The following is a 24,484-nucleotide window of genomic DNA, read 5'->3' on the forward strand; positions in this document are numbered from 1 at the left end:
ACATTGATCTCTGCTTGTGCAACTTCTGCAGCCATATAGTGATCTTCTCTGGAAGTGCAGTTTTCTCTGGTGATATCCAGTATTATTCACCGGAAGTAGAACATGCTGTGATGGAGCAGTGATCTCCACAGGACGTGCTGAGTGGTAAAAGAAACAGCTGTCTATCCTGGGAGTGCAGTGTACTCTGGAGAGTGCAGTGCAATTTGAAGTGTACACTTGGATTGGGGATATATTGTGGTCTCTGAAAGAGCAGTGTGCTCTGGGGATGTACAGTGATCTCTTAAGGGTTAGGGTACTCTCTGGGTTTTCACTGCTTTCCTCTTTTGTGCAACGTGTTGTAGAGATCTTCAGCAGTCTCCTTTCTGAAACAGACAGTCACGAATATATACCCAGTGTCTCCTCCCTAGATACTTAGATATGCATTGGTTGGAGAGGCATGGCTGATTGCAGGGGGCGGGGGTTAGACATATTTTCAGATGTGCTTTTCTGTAGCTCATGAGCCACATTAAATGTAAGACTTATAAAAGAGAAAATGTATCTAACAATAACAGAATTTACCTAAAATCCTACTCTCCATTATTGTGGTGCTGTGAGACTATTATAGTCCTTGGCCCCAAGGCAACTGCAGCTGCTGCACTAATGATAGTTGCTGCACTATTGATATCTGCAGCCCTGAGACGGTGATATCTCCTCTTCTTCGTTTAACCCTTCAATGCCATGCCAGACCATCACTTGAATCTTGAAGCAGACTGACTGTCCCTTTCAGAAAAGAAATGAGCTACCACATTTGCCCCCTCATTTTGCAGCGAAGTGTCCTCTGTCATAATGCTAGCCAGGAAAATGAGCTCCCAGGCCCCTTTTTTTAAAGTATGACATTCATAATTGGAATGTAATTGGCCTCTCAGACACCTGGGGCCAGTGCCACTGCACCAGATTCACTAATAATAGCAACTGGCTTGCAATGCAGGTTGTTTCCACCATCCCTCTCACTCCCATCTCTCTGATGCCCAAACCAAGGTATTTCCTATGCTTCCATGTTTCTCTCCCATGGGACATTGCTCCAAGGCCCAAAGTAACACTGGTACCGGAAATATGCACTTGTCCCCAAATGCGAGAAAAAAAGGTCAATTAAACCGCTGTAATTGTGCAGCTGCAAAACCAAATATATCTACAGCTCTGGGAAGCGTGCTGTTTACTCTGCCCATTGCCCGGGGACATCACTTCTAGGTCAGATGCCCAAAGAAGGCTTACTGCTGATTTGTGTTTTAAAAAAAACACATCTAGCACCCGCCTCCCTCTTCCCCCGTTGACTGGGCCTTGTTCCGTGAGCAGCAAGCGTGATCCTAATACTACAAAAGAAAATGGGCCCCTTGCCCCTTTCCCTAGTAGGGCAGGTGGACAGGGTTCTGTGATGTGAAACAGAGAGAGGGATAAAGAGTTCATGAAGAAACATGCCTTCTCACCAGGGTGCCTGCTACTTGAAACAAATGTAAATATGTGCAATTGGTTAAAGTCTGATTGCTTGTTACAAAAGTATATATTTTTAAAGCACTTGTTTTATCTTAAATACTACATGTTGCAGCATCCTATTTTAAACTGTGTAATGCAATTTTAAAAATAATGACATTCACTGTGCTTTTTGGCACAGACTATGTGCTTTTTGTCACAGACTCTGATCTCATAGCACTATAAATAAACAAGTCACTATTCCTCACTGCACCAATCAGGATTTAATTATGTGACTCTCTGGTCATACACACAGATATCTGTAGTAATCACATTATCCAACTGAGCATTCATAACTTAAAAGAGTACATTTCCCACCCATTAGTTAAACTTGCATTTATTTTTCATATAAGGTGTGTGCCTGATATGACATACAGTTAACTGACGGTGAAAACAACAACAAAATGTAGAATATGTTGTCCTTTTCAGCTACCCCTCTGACCCCTGCCTCCATAGCACTAAGTATTATAGTCCCCAAACCTTTTTTACACTACATCCTCTGCATGTAAATGAAGACAGCCTGGAAATGTGCCAATTCAACAAGGAATATGAGGTGGAGGAAATGTGCCAATGGCGCTTTCAGGCTATCTTAATTCACAAGTAAATGCAGAGGCATCTGTGCCTTTCCACGGTACTACAGTCAAGGACCCCCAGGATGGCATACCCCACAGTTTGAAGACCTCTGATCTAGAGGTACACAGGGTTCCCTTTCATGAAATGCAGAGTGCTCTAGAGATGCATACTGCCTCTAGTGGCATAACGAAACTTGAGGGGGGACCCTGCAAACTACATGGAGCCCCCCCACCCCATGTCGGGAGCTCTCAGGCCAGAGGTCCGCCACTCGTGCACAGTGATGGAGGGGGGGGCTGGAGCTCGGCTAATGTTATGCCACTGGGTGTCTCCTTCCTGAAGAGTTTCATCCTCACTTGAGGAACATAGAGCTTCAGTATCTACCACCACAGGTTGTAGACTCAAGTATTCTAAATCACTGTATTTAAGGCTACCTAGAGTATCACTGAAAGGACTTCAGTCCATTCAAAATGCAGCAAACAGAAGTACTCTATGGGAGTGACCAATTCTGCAGGAATATGTAATAACTTAAATATTTACATTGGCCACCCACAGAGGTCACAGTGGCTTTTAACCCCTTCGAAGCTCATGACGAGCTCAGCTCGTCATGAGGTATACCTCTAGGGTGCTCATGACGAGCTGAGCTCGTCATGACCACACCCATTTACATTATGGCCCAGCACAGGAGAGGGATAGCTCAAGCAGCCAAGGTGTTAATAAATGTCTGGACCACCATAGTATCTTTGGGTCAGCTGCCTTTATTTTTGAAGGATTAGACTGTAGCAGTAAACCATCGCAAGAAAGTTCTTCAATCCATGTAGACCTGGACCTTGTTATGGGTCCCCACTTTTGCAACTCAAGTCTGTATGGTCGCTGACTGTTGATGCTCGCATCTACTCTCTAGAACTACGTGGTCCTGACTTTCCAGAAAACGCATGAGCTCTTGATTTTCTGTAGATCTGTGAAGATTTAGCTCTTTGATATAAAGCTAACTTGGTAAACCCAGTTATCTGGCTTTGATGCCATGCAGTCTTTTCCTCTGTGCCTAAAAACCCTTATCTGTGTCTGAGTACCCTAAAAAAGTGTTGACCTAATGTATGCAGTAGTGTATGTATGTATGTATGTATACTTGTAAAGCGCACTGTTACCTCGTTACGTGGTGTCCTGGCGCTGTATACCGCTGGGGAACCCGTCCTGGCTTTCCCTGTGAGAGGGCACCCCAAGGTGAAGCCAGGCATCCCCGGCGTTGCTAGGGCCGTTGTGGAGTTGCAGAGTGGGACCCATGGTTAGCGTAGGCACCTAAGCGAGAATTATCGAGTCCGCGGACATTGACCCAAGACCCTGCCGCGTCAGGAATTGAACCCTGGTCCCGGGCCGACCTCTGCTTCAGGGTCTGCCGCTTCTAACCAGTGAGCCACACTTCTCCACTACCTGACAGGCAGATAACTCAAGGTTGCACGGTGTAGGGCCCTCAATGAAGTGCATTTTGATCTGTGAGAATACATTTGTAATACACACCTACCTCTCAAACTTCGTCAACCATCAGATTTTCAAGCTCTGTATCCCTTAGCAGGGTAATCGCACTTCGTGATCATGGTCACACACAACGTGGAAGTACTATAGCCTGCTATCCTTGTGGATAATTGCTTCAGTGTCCCAAATAGGAGCACTAAGTGATTTACAAATGCTACAATAAAAATTTGCAATCTGTGAATATACATCAGCTTCTGCTTTACACCGAAGCATTAGGAACTACACAAGGATGTGGCATAACGGCCAGGGTTGCTTACTTTGGAACTAGGGAACCAGAGGCTACATGTACTTAAGCTCCATTTTGCATTCCCTATATAGCGAATTTTAGGTAATTGCTATTTAAAAAATACATAATGGTATGTAAGAAAATAGCAGTTCCTACTGAGTCTCAATTAGGCAATACTCCTCCATTCATTCCTAGGGGCCTAAAGGCGCATAGTTGTGAATGGTAATTGGTATTCGTAAATTAGGTAATGCAAAACCAAGGGGGCCCAGGGGCCTAAGGCCTACCTGAAGCACCTCACAAAAAAATAATGTGCACATGCTCCTATGAAAAAAGCATTTTTTTTGCATCTTCAATAATTGCACAGGGTTATAATAGACTAGGGAGTCAATGGTAGACGCATTTCCTAGATGGATTTAGAAGATACTTGCTAAATGTGCTTAAGAGAACCGCGAAGTGCGTTTCTCGATTTGTAATGGCAATTTTAGATAATCCCAAAAATTACGAATACCTAAAATGTACTGTCAAAGCCTTTAATAACTCTTGAAAGGCTATTTTGCTTTTGCAAACGGTCACATTTAGCGATTCGAACCGTTTGTGAATTCAAAATAGGTTGATACATGTGGCCTCCAGGTTAGAGTCAAGGCTGAAAATCCTGTGATTTTGGGCATATCTCTGAATCTCCCTGTGCCTACCAAAATGAATCTTGTGCGAGGTAACTGGTGCTCCTGTAAAGCGCTCAAAAACATTGGAGTCGAGCTATATAAAACTGCAACAACAACAATTATTCATGCCAATATGGATATTCACTCACAGAAATCGGGAGAATTTTTTTTCCATTTATTTGCATCGGAATATAAAAGATTTTAGGGGGAGAACGCTAAACTAGTTATAATTTGACATTTAAATCAGGGGTGTTTGTCGTGTATGACTCCTCCATGGTGAGCAGCGTGATATCTGGACATATAATTATGGCGGTCCCTTCCAAGAAGAGCAGCCTGCTCGGGGGTAAACGATGCTGTCTGTAGGTACATTGCGCATACGCAGCCGCATCGGACCGTTAACCACGTCGTGTATGGCACGTGTACATTTGGTCCACCTGCCCCCGGTCGTCCTTCGCTGCTGGGTTATGACGTACAAGACGCGTGCCTTCTGACGGGTCACAGTAGTGCGCGCGTGCCGCAGAGGCCTATGGGGAGGCGGGAGAATATCCAACGAACAGGTGCACCTGATACGTCAGAACAGTCTAGTCTGACGAAAACACCTGTCGGACCCCTAACAACAACTCAGAGGAAAGAGCTTCCTGCACAAGAAGAGTTGTTGCCAGTCTCGGTAAGAAAAAGGCTTCCTGGACGCTCTGCCCAGCTGACCAAGCGGTTTGCAAATGCTGGGGCTCTGCTCGACTGATGCATTGCCGGGTAATTACGTTAGGGACCCATACGAGGCTGCTCGAAAATCAATCCAGGCGAGCTGGTGTGTTCGCCTGGAAATCCACTCAACCAGCTCAGGAGTACATTAGGCTGCAGGCCCACCGCGGTGACCTCTACGATTGGGGTTGACACTTGAGCGAAGGCGTTTGTCCAGTTAAGGGAGGATGCTAGCAGCGGACTGATCTTTCTTAAATTGCATTACTCAGATCTGCTTGTTCTCTTTAAAGATAGCTCCTCGAAGGTTATCCGGCCTGGCTCCCGCTCGTTGTACCTGTCTGACTTGCTTACAGAGCGAATCTTGATGGTTCGGGCTCCCTCTCTTCGCTAGCAGGACAGGACTAGGGAAGTGGGGAAAATGTCCGGGACCTGTGCCTTGCCCATTCTGTTTCAAGAAGTGAGCTGTCCCGCACAATGCTAGTAAGGCACTAGTTGCATGCATTGCATAAACAGGTGGGGTGGCCTTGGATATCTGACTGGCAGTGAGGAGGTAAGAAAGTCAGTCAGTGCTTAGATGCGACTTTAGATGGCACAGACCATTCTATACATAATCATTAGAACCCAAGGCGTAATATTTTAGTTGTTCACAAATGCCTGGCTCACAAGGTCTGTAGTAGCAAAGTTGCATTTGTTCACACTTATCTCTACTACTGAATTACACTTGAGATTGGCAGGGGTAAATGAAAGGGTGGCAAAGTGCAGATGTATTTGCATGTGAAAAAAAGGACAAATATTTGTGAAATTTCTGTTTCCAACTCTGCATGTGCAGATTTGCCGAAGTGCAGATGTTTTTGCAGATGTGCGGTTAGGGCGAACGGGCACTGTGGTAACAGATGTTACTTTTACACAACTCAATGGACGAAAGACACCTCAAGAGCAGACACCATGTTAGGGAAGCTTAATTACACTATGTACAAAGTGCACCTTCAATGCAAACTTATTTCACTAATTTCAGCAAACTTTGGTGAAATTGTATATATTGGAGTAGGATTTGTGGTTAATTGAATGGCCAACAATATTACGTAGTGTGCGAGAAGAACAGACACCTCCAAGGACATTTTATTACTGCGATGGTGGGTGTACTCTGCAAGCAAGAGTAACAAATTATTGCTCTGTGCACTAACCCACACAATTCCTATCTCTAAAATCAGGCCTCTTACTACCTACTGCCTTTGAACCTGAGATCTAATTATAGAGTGTTCCAAATTATGTAGATGGTAGTAGCATGGGCAGAAGCTCATAACTCTCTTTGGTTGGAATGAAATGGATCCAGTATTGTGATCCAAACCACTTCACCAGAAGTTCACATAAACCTGTTTCAAGGAGGCATTTTTCTGCTCTATCTCAGAGACCACACCCTACACAATATTTGACAAATATAGCCATTTGTGTCACCACCACTACCCCAATGGAGAGGAACATATTTTAATCTGTAACCATCTACCCATTAACAGACCGCGACTCATCATGGTCCTGTATTTGCCATCAAAGGGATCAATGGATCTTCACTGAGATAACACTACTCAACCAACAAATACATCTGATAACGTGTATTCATAGTAGTTGCTACTTTTCTTCATAGCTAGTGCTATGAAGTGGCATAGTATTTGTGCTAGATCATTTTCTTACATGAAGAAAGTCACGTGTAGACTCACCATTGATAAACCCACAAAATAAGGAGACAGAGAAAAAAGAAAGTCACTATCTACACTACTGCTCTGCTATACACTAACAACAGCAAAGAGATGAATATAAAAAAATCCTCCACAACATTTTAGGAAACCTGCTGAGCCGTAAAGCCACACATAACTACCCTTCTTTGACGATGCCCCACATGACCCCCATTTCACCAGGCAACACTAAGTATTTCACTCCATAATCACACTAAGCATCACACTAATATATCTTACATGTTACAATAACTGTTACAAGTATTGTCTCGAGAGTAAGTACCAGCACACACAGAATATTCCACGTGCCACATAACATTGAACTACAACTGACTACAAATACCAGTTGGAAGTAGATTATGGTCATTCCAATATGAGACGAATAACTGTCAACACCTTGCCACAAATTATTAGGGCATGTTTTTATTAAGGCCTAAACAGCATTTTGCAGTATCAGAAACTTACAACACATACATATATTTTGGGGGTTGGGAGTACACTTCCTCACAGTCCCAGCACAGTTCGCCCCTTTGCATCCTGGTAAACGCAGTACACAGTTCAAACTTACTTCAAACTTAGCTGGAGGTTTTCACCAAAGTTGGTGCAGACATTGCTGTATATCTCTAGACACGTGTTTCTGGGTTGAGCCCGTCTTGAGTAGAGAGCAGCAGTATTAGAAAGCAAAGAAAAATCATCTGGGGTTGCTGGAAATGCTGGCAAGTTTCTCTCAGGTCACAGTACCACTAACAGGCACACAGGTGCATCTCCAAAGCTCGTCAGCTTGCTGGCTCAAGGGAGCCTTTTGAACAGAATGGGGGTTGGGAGCTCACTGCCTCACAGTCCCAGCACAGTTCGCCCCTTTGCATCCTGGTAAATGCATATATTTGTAGGGCAATCAGTTCCCATACCAACCGAGAAAATAACGAAGAAATTTGGTCCAGCTAAACGACCTCACCCACCCAAAAAATTATTCCCAACTCCCTAAAACTGACATATTCGCCCACTGACCACTCATCTCCACAAAATCAGATTTCATTCTGTGATTGAAATATTTTGAAAATCATGCCTCCAACTACCAAAAGGTGCAATGACGTACTCATGGAGGACTTTGCTTTGTAAGTGGAAATTAATAATAATAAAACCCAACAATGCCCACTGCAACATCTCACCAGTCACACTGTATGCTGCTACCAGCATTCCACATACAATTGCCAGGAAGCTTCTTCTCCACATTAAGTTTGTGTTCTTACCACTGAAACTTTGGCAAAATAGGCCTGTTGCTCCCACATCAAATCCAGATGATTAATCAGAGTCAAAACTTTAAAAAAAAATCCCAAACCTGAACCCTACCCTAATGCTACTTGCAGCATCCTAGGGATAATAGACCGTATTGTATGTACTATGGGCCACATATATCACATAAGTTTTACCAAATCTGTTTATTTGTGTAAGGCTGTTGATTTAAAAATGGCCTAACATACTTAATAGCTGAATAGAAAAAGCATATAAGGGTAAACCTGATTGGAAATGCAGACAAGGCCTACGCAGTCTTCCCTCACTTTGACATCCCTAAATAATCCTGAGGCAGAAGAGAGAGTTCCCTGATAATAGTCATCTAGGGTAGGAAGCTGGAACTGGGGAAAAAGCATCAGGTGGACCCAGAGCCAGTATTTGCCAGTGCATCGGATAGCTTAGCAATTAAGATCCAAGTAATTGGACGAGAACAAACTCATGCTTGGTTGTTACACAGATGCTCATATGGCCCAGGGCATGCTGCCATGTGGTGATATAGGATATCAACGGTCTCTGTGCTCACTTAGGCAACTCCTGGTGCAAACTCACAAAAGACAATAGGAGGGACCTAACAGAAGAACTGTATGAATCAAAATACCAAGGCCCTGGTTATGAGCAGTGTGGAAAATTAAGATCCCTTCTCAAACTGAACTTTGTGTAGATATTGCAATTCCTCATGTCAAACTTCATACTTATTGGTAAACTCTGAATGGGAGGTATTTATCACACCAGGTAAATATCCCACCCATGGATAATGATTTTTTTACCAGTTGAAGTAAAGCTGCCCTCTATTCCAACCTACTCACAATCGTGGTCTGAGTGTCTACAGGGAAAGTGTCCTAGGAATTAGCGTGGTGAGGATGGTAAGTGAATGATGCAATCAAATTCGGAAAAGGAAAAAGTGGGCAGATGGCACAGATCAGAACCACATATGTCGGAACAACAACTAAGAACCTGAACAATGAAGTAGAGCCGCCAAATGAGTTTAGATAAGCGAGTTAGACAAGACAGATTATCCCTACTCTGGAACCCGCACCAATCCCTCAGTGCGTGGATCTTTACTGTACACTGACGTTACTGCAGAATAAGCAAAACTCGTACCAAAATTACTATAATGCTCACTTAGACCCTAGTAAATGGTAAGAGTCGCGTTGTTTTCTATGAGCTGTACCAAAATCTCAAAATGACAAGTAATGTGGCTGTATTTTTTTTTTTTTGTGACAATCAAGGGAACTTTTTTCCTCATACCCATACGAACAAAGCACCCTCCTGGGACATACAGTGACATAAATTACTTTGTTGCAATTGGGAGATGATGTATCGTAATTGAACATATATGTTTCTACAACCAATTAGTATATGCAGAAATTAAGGTTTCCAAACAAGTTATTCTGTGTCAGACGTTCTTTAAATAACCAGAAGACTCTCACATTCACATTTAGGTCTCGCCTAGGCAGCGCTTGCGCTGTCTCTTCGAGGTATGCTGTATTCAGGATATGTGCATAAAGCTCCGCCTACTTCCCGCCCATCTTTTTAATTGGCTCCTGTCCCTGTCCTTTGTAAATGGTGGTGTTTCATTGGTCATTAGGCTTTGTAGTCCCTCCTTGGTACCGCCCTGTCTCTTTTTGTAGACTCCAATGAGGACTTCCCCCTATTACATGTGTTCTTACGCCCTAGGTTTTAATTACAGCCTTAAGGCACTATTTTCTTAAAGGCCTTCAGACAGGACACTCACTTGGTCTTATCCCTATTACATGTGTTGTTACACCCTATGTTTTAATTACAGCCACATCTCACATTTATGTTGGACCTTCTATATATATATATATATATATATATATATTTCCCTTCATCAACTCCACTTAGAGTACAACCTAATCCAGAATTAATGTAATAATTCTTTTGTCACATTTCAAAGCTACTAATTATATATATTGAATGTACTGTGGTACTGTCTTGCAGGCAATGAATTACGGGTAGGGTGGGTTTACCATATCTTCAAAGTTCTTGATGCTCACTAGGGAGGTCTGGGCGCAGCTTGCGTTACTGCACCTACACATCTCTCATTTATATTAGACCTATACATTTCCCTTCATTAGCTCCACATAGAGTACAACCTAATGGGAATTAATATAATAATTGTTTTGTCACATTTCAAAGCTATTAGTTGTGTATATGGACATAGCTATTTGAATGTACTCATGATACTGTCTTGAATGCATTAGGGGAGTACCATATGTGACCAAAGGTTTGTTGCTCACTAGGGATCTCTAGGCGCAGCTTGCAGTACTACATCTGCACATCTATACTAGACCTTCTATAAATTTCCCTTTATCAGCTCCACATAGAGTACAACCTAATCCGGAATGATTAGAATAATTATTTTGTCACATTTCAAAGCTACTAGTTGTATATATTGAATGTACTGTGGTACTGTCTTTCATGCAATGCGTTATGGGTAGTTTTTTTGTCAGGGCGTAGTTTCTGGTTCAGATACATCAATCGTCACCTTCCGCAAAACCCTATTTATTCGTCAGTTGTTGGTAACATACTTAGCAACAAATGTGCAAACTATCTTATTGACCTTTTACCTGTGAAGGGAAAAGGTCATGTTAGTCAAATACATATAGTAAATAACTACATTTACTCCAACTGTTTTCATCCGCCTTTTCCTCTCCCCTGTCTCCAACCGGTTCCTGGGTTAAAGAACAAGCATTTGCAATGCAATAGGTCTCGCATTAGGAAAGTGTGAGCTATTGGTATTGTAAATGACACATTTTTTAGATATGTGTTGGCTTTGAAAATATATAAATTAATAGCATTGTTATTCACAAAGCCAATAGCCTACACTTTCCTAATGCGAGTCCTATTGGCTATGGCAATGCTTGTTGGTCGCAAGCAAGGACAGTGCTGTTGTGGTGCTGAGTGATGATGTGATTGGGCTGAGTGATGTGGTGGTGTCCCTGAGTGATGTGGTGGTGCCCCTGAGTGATGTGGTGGTGTCCCAGAGTGATGTGGTGGTGTCCCAGGGTGATGTGGTGGTGTATTAGAGTGATGTGGTGGTGTATTAGAGTGATGTGGTGGTGTATTAGAGTGATGTGGTGGTGTCCCAGAGTGATGTGGTGGAGTCCCGAGGTGATGTGGTGGTGTCCCCGAGTGATGTGGTGGTGTCCTCGAGTGATGTGGTGGTGTCCCTGAGTGATGTGGTGGTGTCCCCAAGTGATGTGGTGGTGTCCCTGAGTGATGTGGTGGTGTCCCGAATTGATGTGGTGGTGTTCCTAAGTGATGTGGTGATGTCCCTGAGTGATGTGGTGGTGTCCCTGAGTGAAGTGGTGGTGTCCCTGAGTGAAGTGGTGGTGTCCCTGAGTGATGTGGTGGTGCCCCTGAGTGATGTGGTGGTGCCCCTGAGTGATGTGGTGGTGTCCCTGAGTGATGTGGTGGTGTCCCTGAGTGATGTGGTGGTGCCCCTGAGTGATGTGGTGGTGTCCCCGAGTGATGTGGTGGTGTCCCTGAGTGATGTGGTGGTGTGGTGGTGTCCCTGAGTGATGTGGTGGTGCCCCTGAGTGATGCCCCTGAGTGATGTGGTGGTGCCCCTGAGTGATGTGGTGGTGTTCCTGAGTGATGTGGTGGTGTCCCTGAGTGATGTGGTGGTGTCCCTGAGTGATGTGGTGGTGTTCCTGAGTGATGTGGTGGTGTTCATGAGTGATGTGGTGGTGTTCATGAGTGATGTGGTGGTGCCCCTGAGTGATGTGGTGGTGTCCCCGAGTGATGTGGTGGTGTCCCTGAGTGATGTGGTGGTGTCCCCGAGTGATGTGGTGGTGTCCCCGAGTGATGTGGTGGTGTCCCTGAGTGATGGGGTGGTGTCCCTGAGGGATGTGGTGGTGTCCCTGAGTGGTACCCCTGAGGTGGTGTCCCAGAGTGATGTGGTGGTGTCCTTGAGTGATGTGGTGGTGTTCCTGAGTGATGTGCTGTCCCTGAATGATCTGATGGTGCCCCTGAGTGATGTGGTGGGTTCCCCGAGTGATGTGGTGGTGTCCCCAAGTGATGTGGTGGTGTCCCTGAGTGATGTGGTGGTATTCCTGAGTGATGTGGTGGTGTCCCTGAGTGATGTGGTGGTGTCCCTGAGTGATGTGGTGGTGTCCCAGAGTGATGTGGTGGTGTCCCCGAGTGATGTGGTGGTGTCCCTGAGTGATGTGGTGGTGTCCCTGAGTGATGTGGTGGTGTCCCTGAGTGATGTGGTGGTGTATTAGAGTGATGTGGTGATGTATTAGAGTGATGTGGTGGTGTCCCAGAGTGATGTGGTGGTGTCCCAGGGTGATGTGGTGGTGTATTAGAGTGATGTGATGGTGTATTAGAGTGATGTGGTGGTGTATTAGAGTGATGTGGTGGTGTCCCAGAGTGATGTGGTGGAGTCCCAGAGTGATGTGGTGGTGTCCCCGAGTGATGTGGTGGTGTCTTCGAGTGATGTGGTGGTATCCCTGAGTGATGTGGTGGTGTCCCCGAGTGATGTGGTGGTGTCCCTGAATGATGTGATGGTGCCCCTGAGTGATGTGGTGGTGCCCCTGAGTGATGTGGTGGTGTCGCTGAGTGATGTGGTGGTGTCCCTGAGTGATGTGGTGGTGCCCCTGAGTGATGTGGTGGTGTCCCCGAGTGATGCGGTGGTGTCCCTGAGTGATGTGGTGGTGTGGTGGTGTCCCTGAGTCATGTGGTGGTGCCCCTGAGTGGTGCCCCTGAGTGATGTGGTGGTGCCCCTGAGTGATGTGGTGTGTCCCTGAGTGATGTGGTGGTGTCCCTGAGTGATGTGGTGGTGTCCCTGAGTGATGTGGTGGTGTTCCTGAGTGATGTGGTGGTGCCCCTGAGTGATGTGGTGGTGTCCCCGAGTGATGTGGTGGTGTCCCTGAGTGATGTGGTGGTGTCCCTGAGGGATGTGGTGGTGTCCCTGAGTGGTGCCCCTGAGGTGGTGTCCCAGAGTGATGTGGTGCTGTCCTTGAGTGATGTGGTGGTGTTCCTGAGTGATGTGGTGGGTTCCCCGAGTGATGTGGTGGTGTCCCCGAGTGATGTGGCGGTGTCCCTGAGTGATGTGGTGGTGTCTCAGAGTGATGTGTTGGTGTCCCCGAGTGATGTGGTGGTGTCCCTGAGTGATGTGGTGGTGTCACTGAGTGATGTGGTGGTGCCCCTGAGTGGTGCCCCTGAGTGATTTGGAGGTGTCCCTGAGTGATGTGGTGGTGTTCCCGAGTGATGTGGTGGTGCCCCTGAGTGATGTGGTGGTGTCCCTGAGTGATGTGGTGGTGTTCTTGAGTGATGTGGTGTGGGGGTGAGGGGGTGAGGGTGAGTGAGGTTGAGAGGGTTGTGAGGGTGAGGGGTGTGAGGTTGTGAGGGCGAGTGAGGGTGTGTGAGGGTGTGAGGATAAGAGGGTGTGGGAGGGTGAGGGTGTGTGAGGGTGGGTGAGGGTGAGGAGGTGTGAGGGTCCGAAGTAAATGGTGGCAGGGCAGACATCATAAGACATAGAGAAGAGACTGCGTGTGACTGCGTTGGTCAGTTTAGGAATCAGGAGGGGCAGAGTGAACACTGTCTGCAAGGGATCAACGTGTCTAGAGGCAAAGCATATAGGATGTAGCATTGCAGCTAGCAAGTCGAGTGTTTTCAAGCGGAGTGTCCCTAGAGATATGGCAACACAGCAACAGCATTTAAGGAGCAAGGCTACTTTAAACAAGCACAGTAGGCTTTCACGTTCATCCAGAAACAAGCTCTCGGCATTGCTGTGGCGGGGGAGGATCATCTGATCCGTCCAGTGCAGCATAGTCACGCAGGAGGCTGGGGATCATCTTACGGCACACCAGGATCAATGTCTCTGTCTTCCCTACTACCAGGGGGTTTCTGGAAAACAGAAGAACATCTTTAAAACAGCACAGGAGCCTGCAGCAGCCCTGGAGGTCACCTAATGCATGTGTCTCACGGAACAAACCATACCTCACAGAGTCCGCGGTGATGCATGAAGTAGTTAGCCAGGTCCTAAGCTCCGTGCCTAGGGCCTTCAGCAGGTCCTGTGCGTACCTGCACTTTCAGTAGAGATGGTATGCCGTCTGGTCCACGGTGCACCCTCTTGGGCATAACCTGTATCGGTTGAGCCCTCTTGCGTGCATGAAGACTCTCACGGGAAGTACTCCTTGGATGGACAACCAGGCGATGTCTTTGTGCTGGTTCGTCAGGCACTTGGATGCAACGTTTCCCCACACGTAGTCCGCTGTGGCAGAGGGGAGGGCACCGATCGGTTCGCTGAAGTCCTTTGCTTGTAACTGACGTTGGACAAGCTTTGGGGTCCATGTGGCGGGGGCAGCAGCATCCAACCCGAACTCCTTCACGAACATCTCCACTTATTTGTAGAACCACTGGGTCTCCCAGTTATACGGGACGGCGCTCACCCACTCTGCCCATCCGAGGCGCCTCCATGTTGGCCACAGGAAGAAGAGTGCCATCAGAAAGCCAACATGGCTCTCATCGTTGGGCCTTAGGGTGTTCCTCATGCAGTGGCACACGAAGATTCCCCTCAGGATGGTGGCGATTTCTGGCAAACCCTTGCCTTACTTGTTGTGGGAGTTGAACATCACCGCCCTCTTCACTCTGTCCATCTTCGAGCTCCAGATGAAGTGGAAGACCATTCACGTGATGGCCTTGGCTGTTCGGGTCTGCACAGGCCGCACTTGAGCGATGTACTGGAGTACTGGCAGGGTCTCGTTCTGCAGGATCAAAGACTTCCCTTCGATCATTAGCTACCGGAGGCTCCAGAGTTCCAGCTTCCGCCTCTTCTTTGCCAGTCTCTCTTCCCATGTCTTCTCCGCTGCACCTTCTCTGCCGCACCAGACTCCAAGGATCTTCAGGAAGTCCTGCTTGATGGAAAATGGCAGAGGATCTCTGGTGGGGGTCCAGTGTTCGAATGAGTGGGGTTTTTGACTTGGCGCTATTAATCTTTGCTCCTGACACTTTCCCAAACTCGATACAGGTCCTCTCCAGCTCTTTCACAGATGGTCCGTCTGCGCAGAAGACTGAGACTTCGTCTATGTAGAGGGAGCACTTCACTTCGCCTTGTCCCCTGCTTCCTGGTGCCTTCACTCCTTTGATCTTGTTCAGCCTGATGCGTTTGGCGAGGAGCTCAATCACACAGATGAACAGGAGGGGGAAAAGGGAGGAGCCCTGCATCACCCACCGACAGGATGGGGGAAGTGTTTGGTTCTCCAGCCATTTACCAACGCCGTCCTGGAGATGTGTCTATGCAATGTGGTCACCACGTCACAGAAGAAGTCCCCCAGTGCTCTGAGTGTCCGGTCCATGAACTCATGGGAAACACGGTTGAATGCCGTTTTCTGATCCAGGCTGGCCAAGGCCGTCAGGACCTTGACTACTAATTGTATATATTGAATGTACTGCGGTACTGTCTTGCATGCAATGCATTATGAGTTGGGTGGATTTACCATATCTTCAAAGTTTATGATGCCCAATAGGGACCTCTAGGCGCAGCTTGCAGTACTGCACCTGCAAATCTCACATCTATACTAGACCTTCTATAAATTTCCCTTCGTCTGCTCCTCATAGAGTACAACCTAATCCGGAAATAATATAATAATTCTTTTGTCACATTTCAAACCTACTAATTGTAAATATGGACATAACTATTTGAATGTGCTCTTGGTACTGTCTTGCATGCAATGCATTATGTGAGTACCATATGTGACCAACGGTTTCTGATGCTCACAAGGGACCTCTAGGAGCAGTTTGCAGTACCGGCAGTGCTGGTGCCTTGCTTACTAGGGACCTCTAAGAGCAGCTTGTGGTACGGGCGGAGCTGGTGCCTTGCTCACTAGGGACCTCTAGGAGCAGCTTGAGGCACTGCACCACATCTCACATTTATATTAGACCGTCTATAAATTTCCCTTCATCAGCTCTACATAGAGTACAACCTAACCAAATCCGGAATTCATATAATTCTTTTGTCACATTTCAAAGCTACTAATTGTATATATGGATATAGCTATTTGTATGTACTTGTGGTACTGTCTTGCATGCAATGCATTATGGGTAGGGTGGATTTACCATATCTTCAAAGTTTATGATGCTCACTAGGGACCTCTAGGAGCAGCTTGCGGTGCTGCACCTAGACAAGTAGTGCTGGTGCCTTGCTCACTAGGGACCTCTAGGAACAGCTTGTGGTACTGGACCTAGACATGCAGTGCTGGTGCCTTGCTCACTAGGGAGCTCCAGGAGCAGCTTGCGGTACTGCACTGAGACACACAATGCTGGTTCCTGGTCCACTATGCAATAATTTGCAATGTACTAGGTCTCGCATTACTGAAAGTATGAGCTATTGACGTTGCATTATTTTTTGCAATGCCAATACTTCAAACTATCAGTAATGCAAGACCTATTGCATTGCAAATGCTTGTTTAAATTATTTTAAATAATAACTACTACAATGTACTTAATTAAAAAGATCTATTTTTTAAAAATATATTCAGTTTGTTTGCATACCATGTTAAATCTAATCTAAACATTATACATTTCCACAGTTCCTTCCGTTTCAGTTTTCAACAAGGCTTGAAAACTGAAACGTAACAGAAAACCTGTTTTTTGCAGTCTCCTTCTGCTTCCTCAAGGCTGTTAAAGATATTGTGTTAAAAAATTCTAAATTGATATACCATACTACATTGAATATTATTTTACAGTATATCATTCAAAATTGTCAGTAGAACCCTTCATCAAATAAAGGCAATAAAATCATGTTTTCTAATTATAATTCAAAGCCATATTTCTAATCCAGTTTCAATTTCTCGTAATATGGTTCATCTCTTTTATAGTGATATGATCAATAGCCGTATTAAGAGCAAATCTTTTATGTACGATTAAACATAGAAGTTAAAATACTACACTCTCAAAGGACATACCTGTTAAGATAAAACAATTGTTTACTGAACAAATTTAGTTGCTGCTGGTGTTGCTTGTGGAAGCCTCCTCTGTGGTATCCCCAAGTCTCCCCATTCTCTGCCGGGTCAGTTACTGAGAGCAGTACACAATTGGTCAAGCCTACTGTGCCAGAGGTGTGAACAGAGGCAGGAGATCTACTAAATTGTTGAGATGCCCTCTTATGTCTCTTGTTGCAGTGCATTGTCACTCAACAAGACTTCAGTGTTTCCTCCTCAGCCTTATGAACCCTCATTGTGTTGTCATTAACTCTTGCTCCTGGTGCCACTTTAATCCTACCTAAAACCTAATGCTCCACTTCCATATAGGCTGCTTAAAATAAAATGAAAATAATGGAAGTACGAAGCAAGGGCAGAAGAAAGGGTAGTGTCAGTACTGGAGATTTGGATGGACTGAGGCTGAAATAGGGGTGTTGTGGTAAAGATGGTTTTCCTCGGTTACTTACCAGTAATCTTCAGTACTCCAAATCCTAGTCTTCCCCGATACAGTCCTTACACATGAGAAGTCCTAGTCTTCCCCGATACAGTCCTTACACATGAGAAGTAACTAGCCAACAAAAATAATTGCCATAAGATGGCTGCCATTTACCCAGCCATCCTTTAAAGGGGAATCCGTTACGTCACTCCCTGTTGAAATACCAAGCATAATAAAAACCCAACAGAAAGCAAAATATAATCAATCCCACCTCCGGGAGGGAGGGCGGGAACCAGAAGTGTGTCAGGGAAGACCAGGTCTCTGAATAATGAAGATTACAGTAAGTAGCCTGGGCATTACCTCCTCGTCCGTCTTCCCTAAACCAGTCCTTACACATGAGATCATGTCCAAACATCAATACTGATTATACAAACCAACAAAAGAAGGAGCACACTGCACGGATGCAAGCAAATGAACATTTAATACATGTTTAACAAATGGGAACATACAGAAATCAAGGCTGCAAAACAGAAGACAAAACATGTTCACCAAACTTTGAAGAAAAACATCCCCCCCAATTGGACCCAGTAATGATCAAGGATAGTATGCAGAGAACTCCAGGTAGATGCGGCACAGATAACCCACGAAACAGACACGCCATGAGTTGACCGACCCTGAACTAGGGAAGCAACCTGAAGCTGGGCAATCTCAAGCTTTCACAATCACAGGCTTAATCAACCTAGAAAAAGAAACCTTACTGGGTAATCCAAACGTAACAAACAAAGCATCTGCCTTCTGAAAGGATGATGTCCGGTCACGGTAAATTGACAAAGCTCTATGCAGATCCAAAGTGTGCAAGTCCACTTCCTCAGCCGAATAAGGTGAAGGAAAAGACAAAGGAAGGACAATATATGAATCAGTGTGCAAACTAGACACAACCTAGGGTGAAAAAGCAGAACCAGGCTGGAGAATCATTTTTCACCTCCAAAAACCTAAGAAACTGAGCAACTGACCGTAATGCACTAATCTCAGAAACTCTTCTGCCTGAGCAAACAGCAACCAGAAAAAACACCTTGTCAGTGAGAAACTTAAAGGCCACCGACTACAAAGGTTCCCAAGGCAGGATTTTGAGAGCATGAGGGACCAACTGTAAATCCCAAGAAGGGATAGGGGACTTAATAGGAGGTCGCTGAAGAAAAAACAATGCAGCAGTAAAAAGATCCAGCCCAGCCACCCCATATCTCCTGGATAGCAGCCCACTGGGCTCTGATGTTAGACACTGCAAGACCCAACACAAAATCTTCACACAAGAAATCAAGAACCTTCATGGGATCACCACGAATAGGATCCAGATCTTGTGCCACACACCACTTCTTGAAATTGCTCCCATGACGGGCATAAGACTTCCGTGTAGAAGGACGACGGGCCAAGTAAATTTCATCCAACACCTCCCTGGAATAACCCTGCAGAAGAAGAGCTAATCTTTCAGCAACCATGCTGCCAGTTCTAGATGCCAAAGCGCAGCTGGTGGGAGAAAGGGAAGGGACAACTGAGAGAGTGGAAGGGGAAACACCCAGACAGGAGTGACCGCCACAATCAAGATCTAGGAGAACCAAGGCCTCCTCACCCATCTCGAACCTACCAGAATGACAGATGCCTGGTCAGGCCTAGTTTTCTGCAGGACTGCAGAAAGAAGAGGAATTGGTGGAAAACAATGCAGGAGACCAATGGCCGGCCATCTGAACAACGGTGCATTCCCCCCCCACCTCGCCCTCCATACCAATGTTGGGGGCACCAGGGAACAGAGCTGTGGCAGCCGTGCATTCTCTCTATCGCAAAAAGGTCCAACCATGGAAACCCAAACCTGAGAATCAGCACCTAAAAAAATGCATGACTCAGACATAGAGACACTGATGACTGAAACCTCCTGCTCAAGTGGTCCACAGGGCCATTCTCCTTCCCTGGAAGATAAACTGCCTTCAGGGACCAGAGATTGTGCTCTGACCACAAACAAATCTCTTTTGCCAGAAGAAACCGAGCAGGCACCATTCCCCCCTGCCGATCCAAGTTTGACCTCATCACTTGATTGTCGGTCTGGATGGACACTGACAGCCTGACCCTGGATCAAAGGAAGAAAAAACAGCAAAGCCCTCTAAACTGCTGCCAGGTCCTCGTAGTTGGAGGACCTGTAGACCCCCCCTGGGCTCCATCTCCCCTGAGCAGAAGCAGTGCTTTACACTGCCCCCAGCGCAACTTGCTGGAATCCGTTGACAGTACCACTTGGACCGGCGGATCTAAGACAACCCCTTTGAGCAGTGAGGCTGGTTGCAACCACCATTGGAAAGCCAGTCAGATCTCTGCCTTCACTGGAACTAATGTCCAGGGAGCCAATGTGCCAAGAGGGATCCAATGTGCCAATAGATGGTGCACCAGAGGATACAAATGCATCCTGCTCCAAGGCACAATGTACAAGATGGACACCATTTCCCCCTGAATCCTCAACCACAGCCTGACAGAAGCCGCAGTTAAGGCCAACAGATCCTGTAGATGTTGAATTAACGGAATGCGCCTCTCCACCAAGAAGAACACCTTCCTGCTCTCCGTGCAAAATCTAGCCCCTAGAAATGGCAGAGTCTGAGTAGGGTGCAGTTGTGACTTTGCATAATTCAACAGGAACCGGAAAGTCTGAAGCAGATTGCACACCTCCTTGACATCTACTAGTGCCTTGGAAAAACAAGAAGAGGAAATTAGGCAATCATCGAAGTAGGGATAAAGGTTAATACCTTTACCATGCAAGAGACCCATCAATGGAGCTATCAACTTGGTGAATACCGTTGGCGCTGCGATAAGGCCAAAGGAATGGACCCTGAATTGAAAATGCCTGCTGCCTTCAGCAAATAGAAGGTGACGTTGGTGAGTGGGAACAATCAGCACACATAAATAGTCATCCTTCATGCCTAGCGAGGCTGGATAATCCCCCTCGGTCAGGAAAGCAAAGATGGATTGCAGAGTGATCATCTTGAATGGCCGATGAACAAGAAACTGATTTAGGTCTTTTAAATCCAACGCTGGGCGAAAACTGCCTGATGACTTCTGCATCAAAAAGAGAATGGAATAAACTGCTTCTTCTCTCTCTGGTGCAGGGACCGGAACCATTGCTGACTTTTCCACTAAAGTCTACACACCGTCCAACAAAGCCTGACACCTCACAGGATCCCTTGGAAGATGTGTTGACTTGAATAAACTGAGAGGCAGGGCTGAAAACTCTAGGTAGTAACCCTCCAAAACCACCATGACCGCCTACTGATCTAGTACAGAATCAACCAAAATTTCCCTGAAAAACAGAAACAGACCACCCACTGGAGGGGAATTCAGATAGTCATGCTTTAGGAGGAGGCTGCGGGATGGAAGCAAAACTTCCTGTCTGGAATCGGGCTATATCATCAACTGGGGCACCCCGACCTCGAAAGGGCTGATATGCACTCTTAGCGAAGTGGGAAAGTCCTTTTTGTAACCAAATCCCGACCCCGGAAAGCAGACCGAAAAGTAGGCAGCAATTTTTTGTTCCTGGCTGTCTTTTTGTTCAGATCCTCCAATTGCTGCACAAACAACTTGGAAGCATCAAAGGAGAATTTCATTAAAGTGGACTCTGGGCATCATCAGCCTTCCAATTCTGCATCCAAAGATTACGGTATGCCGCACCCCTGCCCCAGATGCAGCTGCTGAGACACACAGATTGTCAAACGACAGGTCTGACAAGAAGCTAACCTCTTGTTCCATCATGCTCAACAGAGCAGAATGATCCTCAACCCCTTCATCAGATTAGCCAGGGATTGGAAATCTTTAGGCAATGACTGCAATGCATAATTAGTACAGGTAGTCACCCGAATACCAACTGCATTACCAATCATCCCATGAAACTCTTCTTTAGAGGGACCTGCTTCCTCCATGCCTCAAAAGCACTGCCAGAAATCACAGACAGAATCCACTGCTGACACTCCAGGAAACCGCAGTTTTGAGAACAGCGGGAGTGCCAGCAATAAACTCCCATAATCCGCATGATTGCAACAGAATCAAGGAAACACGGGTACCATTTCGGAAGAGGCGTCCCTACACTAAACACAGCTAACCACACTTCGCTTTAAACTGATAAATGCCAAAAGTTGCAGAAAACAGCGGAATAATGCCCGTAAAGAGTGCTCAACAGCACGCCAGGAACTATTAAAGTTTGTCCATGGCATCACAAGCATGAGAACGGCATAAATGGCCCCGCCCACTTGAACAGAGCGTGTTTGGACCACACTAATTAGGCTGCTACAGTAAACCTAAACACCAATATATGTTGCCTGACCGGGCCGCAGAGCCACCACAATTTGAGTGTTGTCTGCATATGATGTAAGTCTAAAACCAAAGAACCTAATCAGAATTGCCAAGGAGGAAACGTATACATTAAAAAGCGTTGGGATAAGGGAGGATGCCTGACGCACTCCACATGGCAGCGTGAAAGGTTTAGATTGGAAATCACCAACAGCCACAGTTTGTGATCTGTCCATCAAAAAGGATTTTAGGAGTTCATATGCTTTGCCTTTGACGCCGCATGCCTGACTGATACTACAATCTGGGTGTCGTCAGCATAAGAAACAACCCAGAAGCCAAGGCCTTTGATCATGAAGCCAGGGGTGTAAGGTACAGATTAAAAAGGGTGAGACTCAATGCCGACCCTTGTGGTACACCATAGGGAATAGTGAAATATGTAAATCTGTGACCGTTACATTCCACATACTGCATTCCCGCAGTAAGAAATGAGCTGAGGAGTTTAAGAGCAGTACCTCTAACTCCTATCTTGAACAGCCGGTTAATAATGAGTTGATGGTTAACAGAATCAAACGCTGCCGAAAGGTCTAACAATATTAGAGCAGCGTTCCATCCTTTGTCTAAAGTTGTTCTGACATATTCTACGGCTGTGATCAGGGCTGTCTCAATGCTATGTTGGCTTCTGAAGCCAAACTGAGAGGAATCCAGTAAGTTGTGATCCTGGATGGATAGAGAAAGCTCAGTGTTTATAGCTTTCTCTAACAGTTTGGCTGGGAAAGGAAGTCGAGAAATTGGACTGTAATTATTGGGATTATCAGCATCCAGATTGGGTTTTTTTAAAAAGAGGAAGGATTGATGCAACTTTCCAATTTTTACGGAAATATCCAGACTGAAGCATTTGATGAAAAATCTCCAAGAGATGTTTAGGAACAAAGGCTGAACCTAGTTGCATAACTCTAGGCGGACATGGATCAAAAGGTGAAACTGACTTAATTTGCTCAAACCATTTGGTTACTTGGTCTATTGTAAGAGGGGAGAATGCAGAAGTGTGGAATTATTGACTTGGGAAGGTACTAATGAGTCGGTATCCAAAACAGTGGCTTTCCTGATAGCCTTTCCTGCTTTGGATCCATTACCAACCACTGACTGTGAGTTGTCATTACCCACCATTGCCTGTGGGTGACCATTCGAACACAACCCCACAGTGCTTGGGCTTGAGGTTAAAGCATTAAAGATCACTTCTACCTTGCTTTAAAAAAAGGCAGCAAGTTTGTTGCAGAACGAGGCATCTGCGTTAAGATTACTGGCTGGTGGCGGGTTGCTTAGCTTGACCACTGTAGAGAATAACTCTTTAGGAGTATTCAGAGCCGAATTAATCTTTTTTATAAAGAAATTAGATTTAGTTTTTGTCAGAAGTTTTTTGTATTGTAATAGCTCTGCCTTATACGAGTCTTTATCCTCTAAGCAATAATTCAACCTCCATTTTCTCTCTAGCCTTCTGCACGATTGTTCGGCCATTCTAAGCTCTTCGTTGAACCAAGGTTGAGATGGAACAGTTTTATTGTTATTTCCTCGTTTAGCCGGAGCTAGACTGTTTATGGAATCATTAATCCATTGATGATGATCATCAGTTGCTTGATCCAAATCGGGAGATACTGGTATACTTGATTCAAGCAGGGCTTACGTAAGTAGACCTTCCAAAATCAAGTGCCAAGGTCGAAAAGCTAGGCAAACTCATGTGCTCTTCCAAAGTGTGGCCCACTAGGGTCAGATGAAACATCACTGCAGTATGGTCTGACCAGGTCGACCAGTAGAGAAGAAGAAACCTGAATAAGATGACAATCTGAAAAAATGCCATCTACCGATAAACCTAAAAGAAAAGGGGGCTGTAAGATACCTCGTATCCGGATCCTCCTTATTCTCCAGGTGAAAATTGAAATCACCAAGAATAGTGAAGTCAGAGGAATTGGCCTTAATGTCCTATGGGGACTTGTCCATTTCTAGAAAGAGGCTTCTAGGGACAGGGGGTGTATAAATTAAGACCCCATTAAAGGAGTGGTGATTTGTAAGACCAATTTTGAAGTCATGGCTTCACAACCAGAGTGGGGTAGTGGGTCAAATCTAACTTTAAAGTTGGCTTTAAAGATAATTGTTAGACCCCCGCCTCTGTTCCCAAAATGGTGAGCCTGATTAACCAGTAGCCAGGAGGGGTGGCAGTAACCAGGTCTGGCTCAGAGGCGGCATCAGCCCAGGTCTCAGTTACAAAAGCAATATCAATTTTCAAACTGTCTAGAAAGTCAGCCATTTCCATTGCATGTTAAATGAGTGAGCGGGCATTTAACAAGGTACATTTTATCGTTTCTGCCGGGCATTTTGGGTACTGTTCATAGAGTGGTCAAGTGATTTTATCTTAAGGCAATTGAGTCTGAGGGAGCAGACTGGGCAGATTTGGCGTAATGGTGTATCACCAGGGGATAGTGTGGGGCCTGTACAGAACCGCGCCTCAGTGTTAAAGAAGAGTAGCTCTTCCCTATTATATATCAGGTTATCGTGGTGCTGGG

The 24,484-nt window shown here is 45.6% G+C and overlaps 1 protein-coding gene across 8 annotated transcripts in view; it reads left to right on the top strand.

Annotated features, from left to right (window-relative positions):
• Positions 1 to 5,031: 5,031 nt before the first annotated feature.
• LOC144798737 (uncharacterized) overlaps positions 5,032 to 24,484 on the top strand; it is a 1,654,679-nt gene continuing 1,635,226 nt past the window's right edge. For 3 of the 8 annotated variants that reach the window (XM_078669754.1, XM_078669756.1, XM_078669752.1), the window contains exon 1: positions 5,125 to 5,250. The gene's annotated coding sequence lies outside the window, so the exon portion shown is untranslated. Of the gene's footprint in view, positions 5,251 to 24,484 lie in introns of all 8 variants that reach the window. The other 5 variants (XM_078669761.1, XM_078669751.1, XM_078669753.1 and 2 more) reach the window with 3 other exon arrangements.

Source organism: Lissotriton helveticus, chromosome 12, assembly GCF_964261635.1.
Source record: "Lissotriton helveticus chromosome 12, aLisHel1.1, whole genome shotgun sequence".
Taxonomy (NCBI): domain Eukaryota; kingdom Metazoa; phylum Chordata; class Amphibia; order Caudata; family Salamandridae; genus Lissotriton; species Lissotriton helveticus.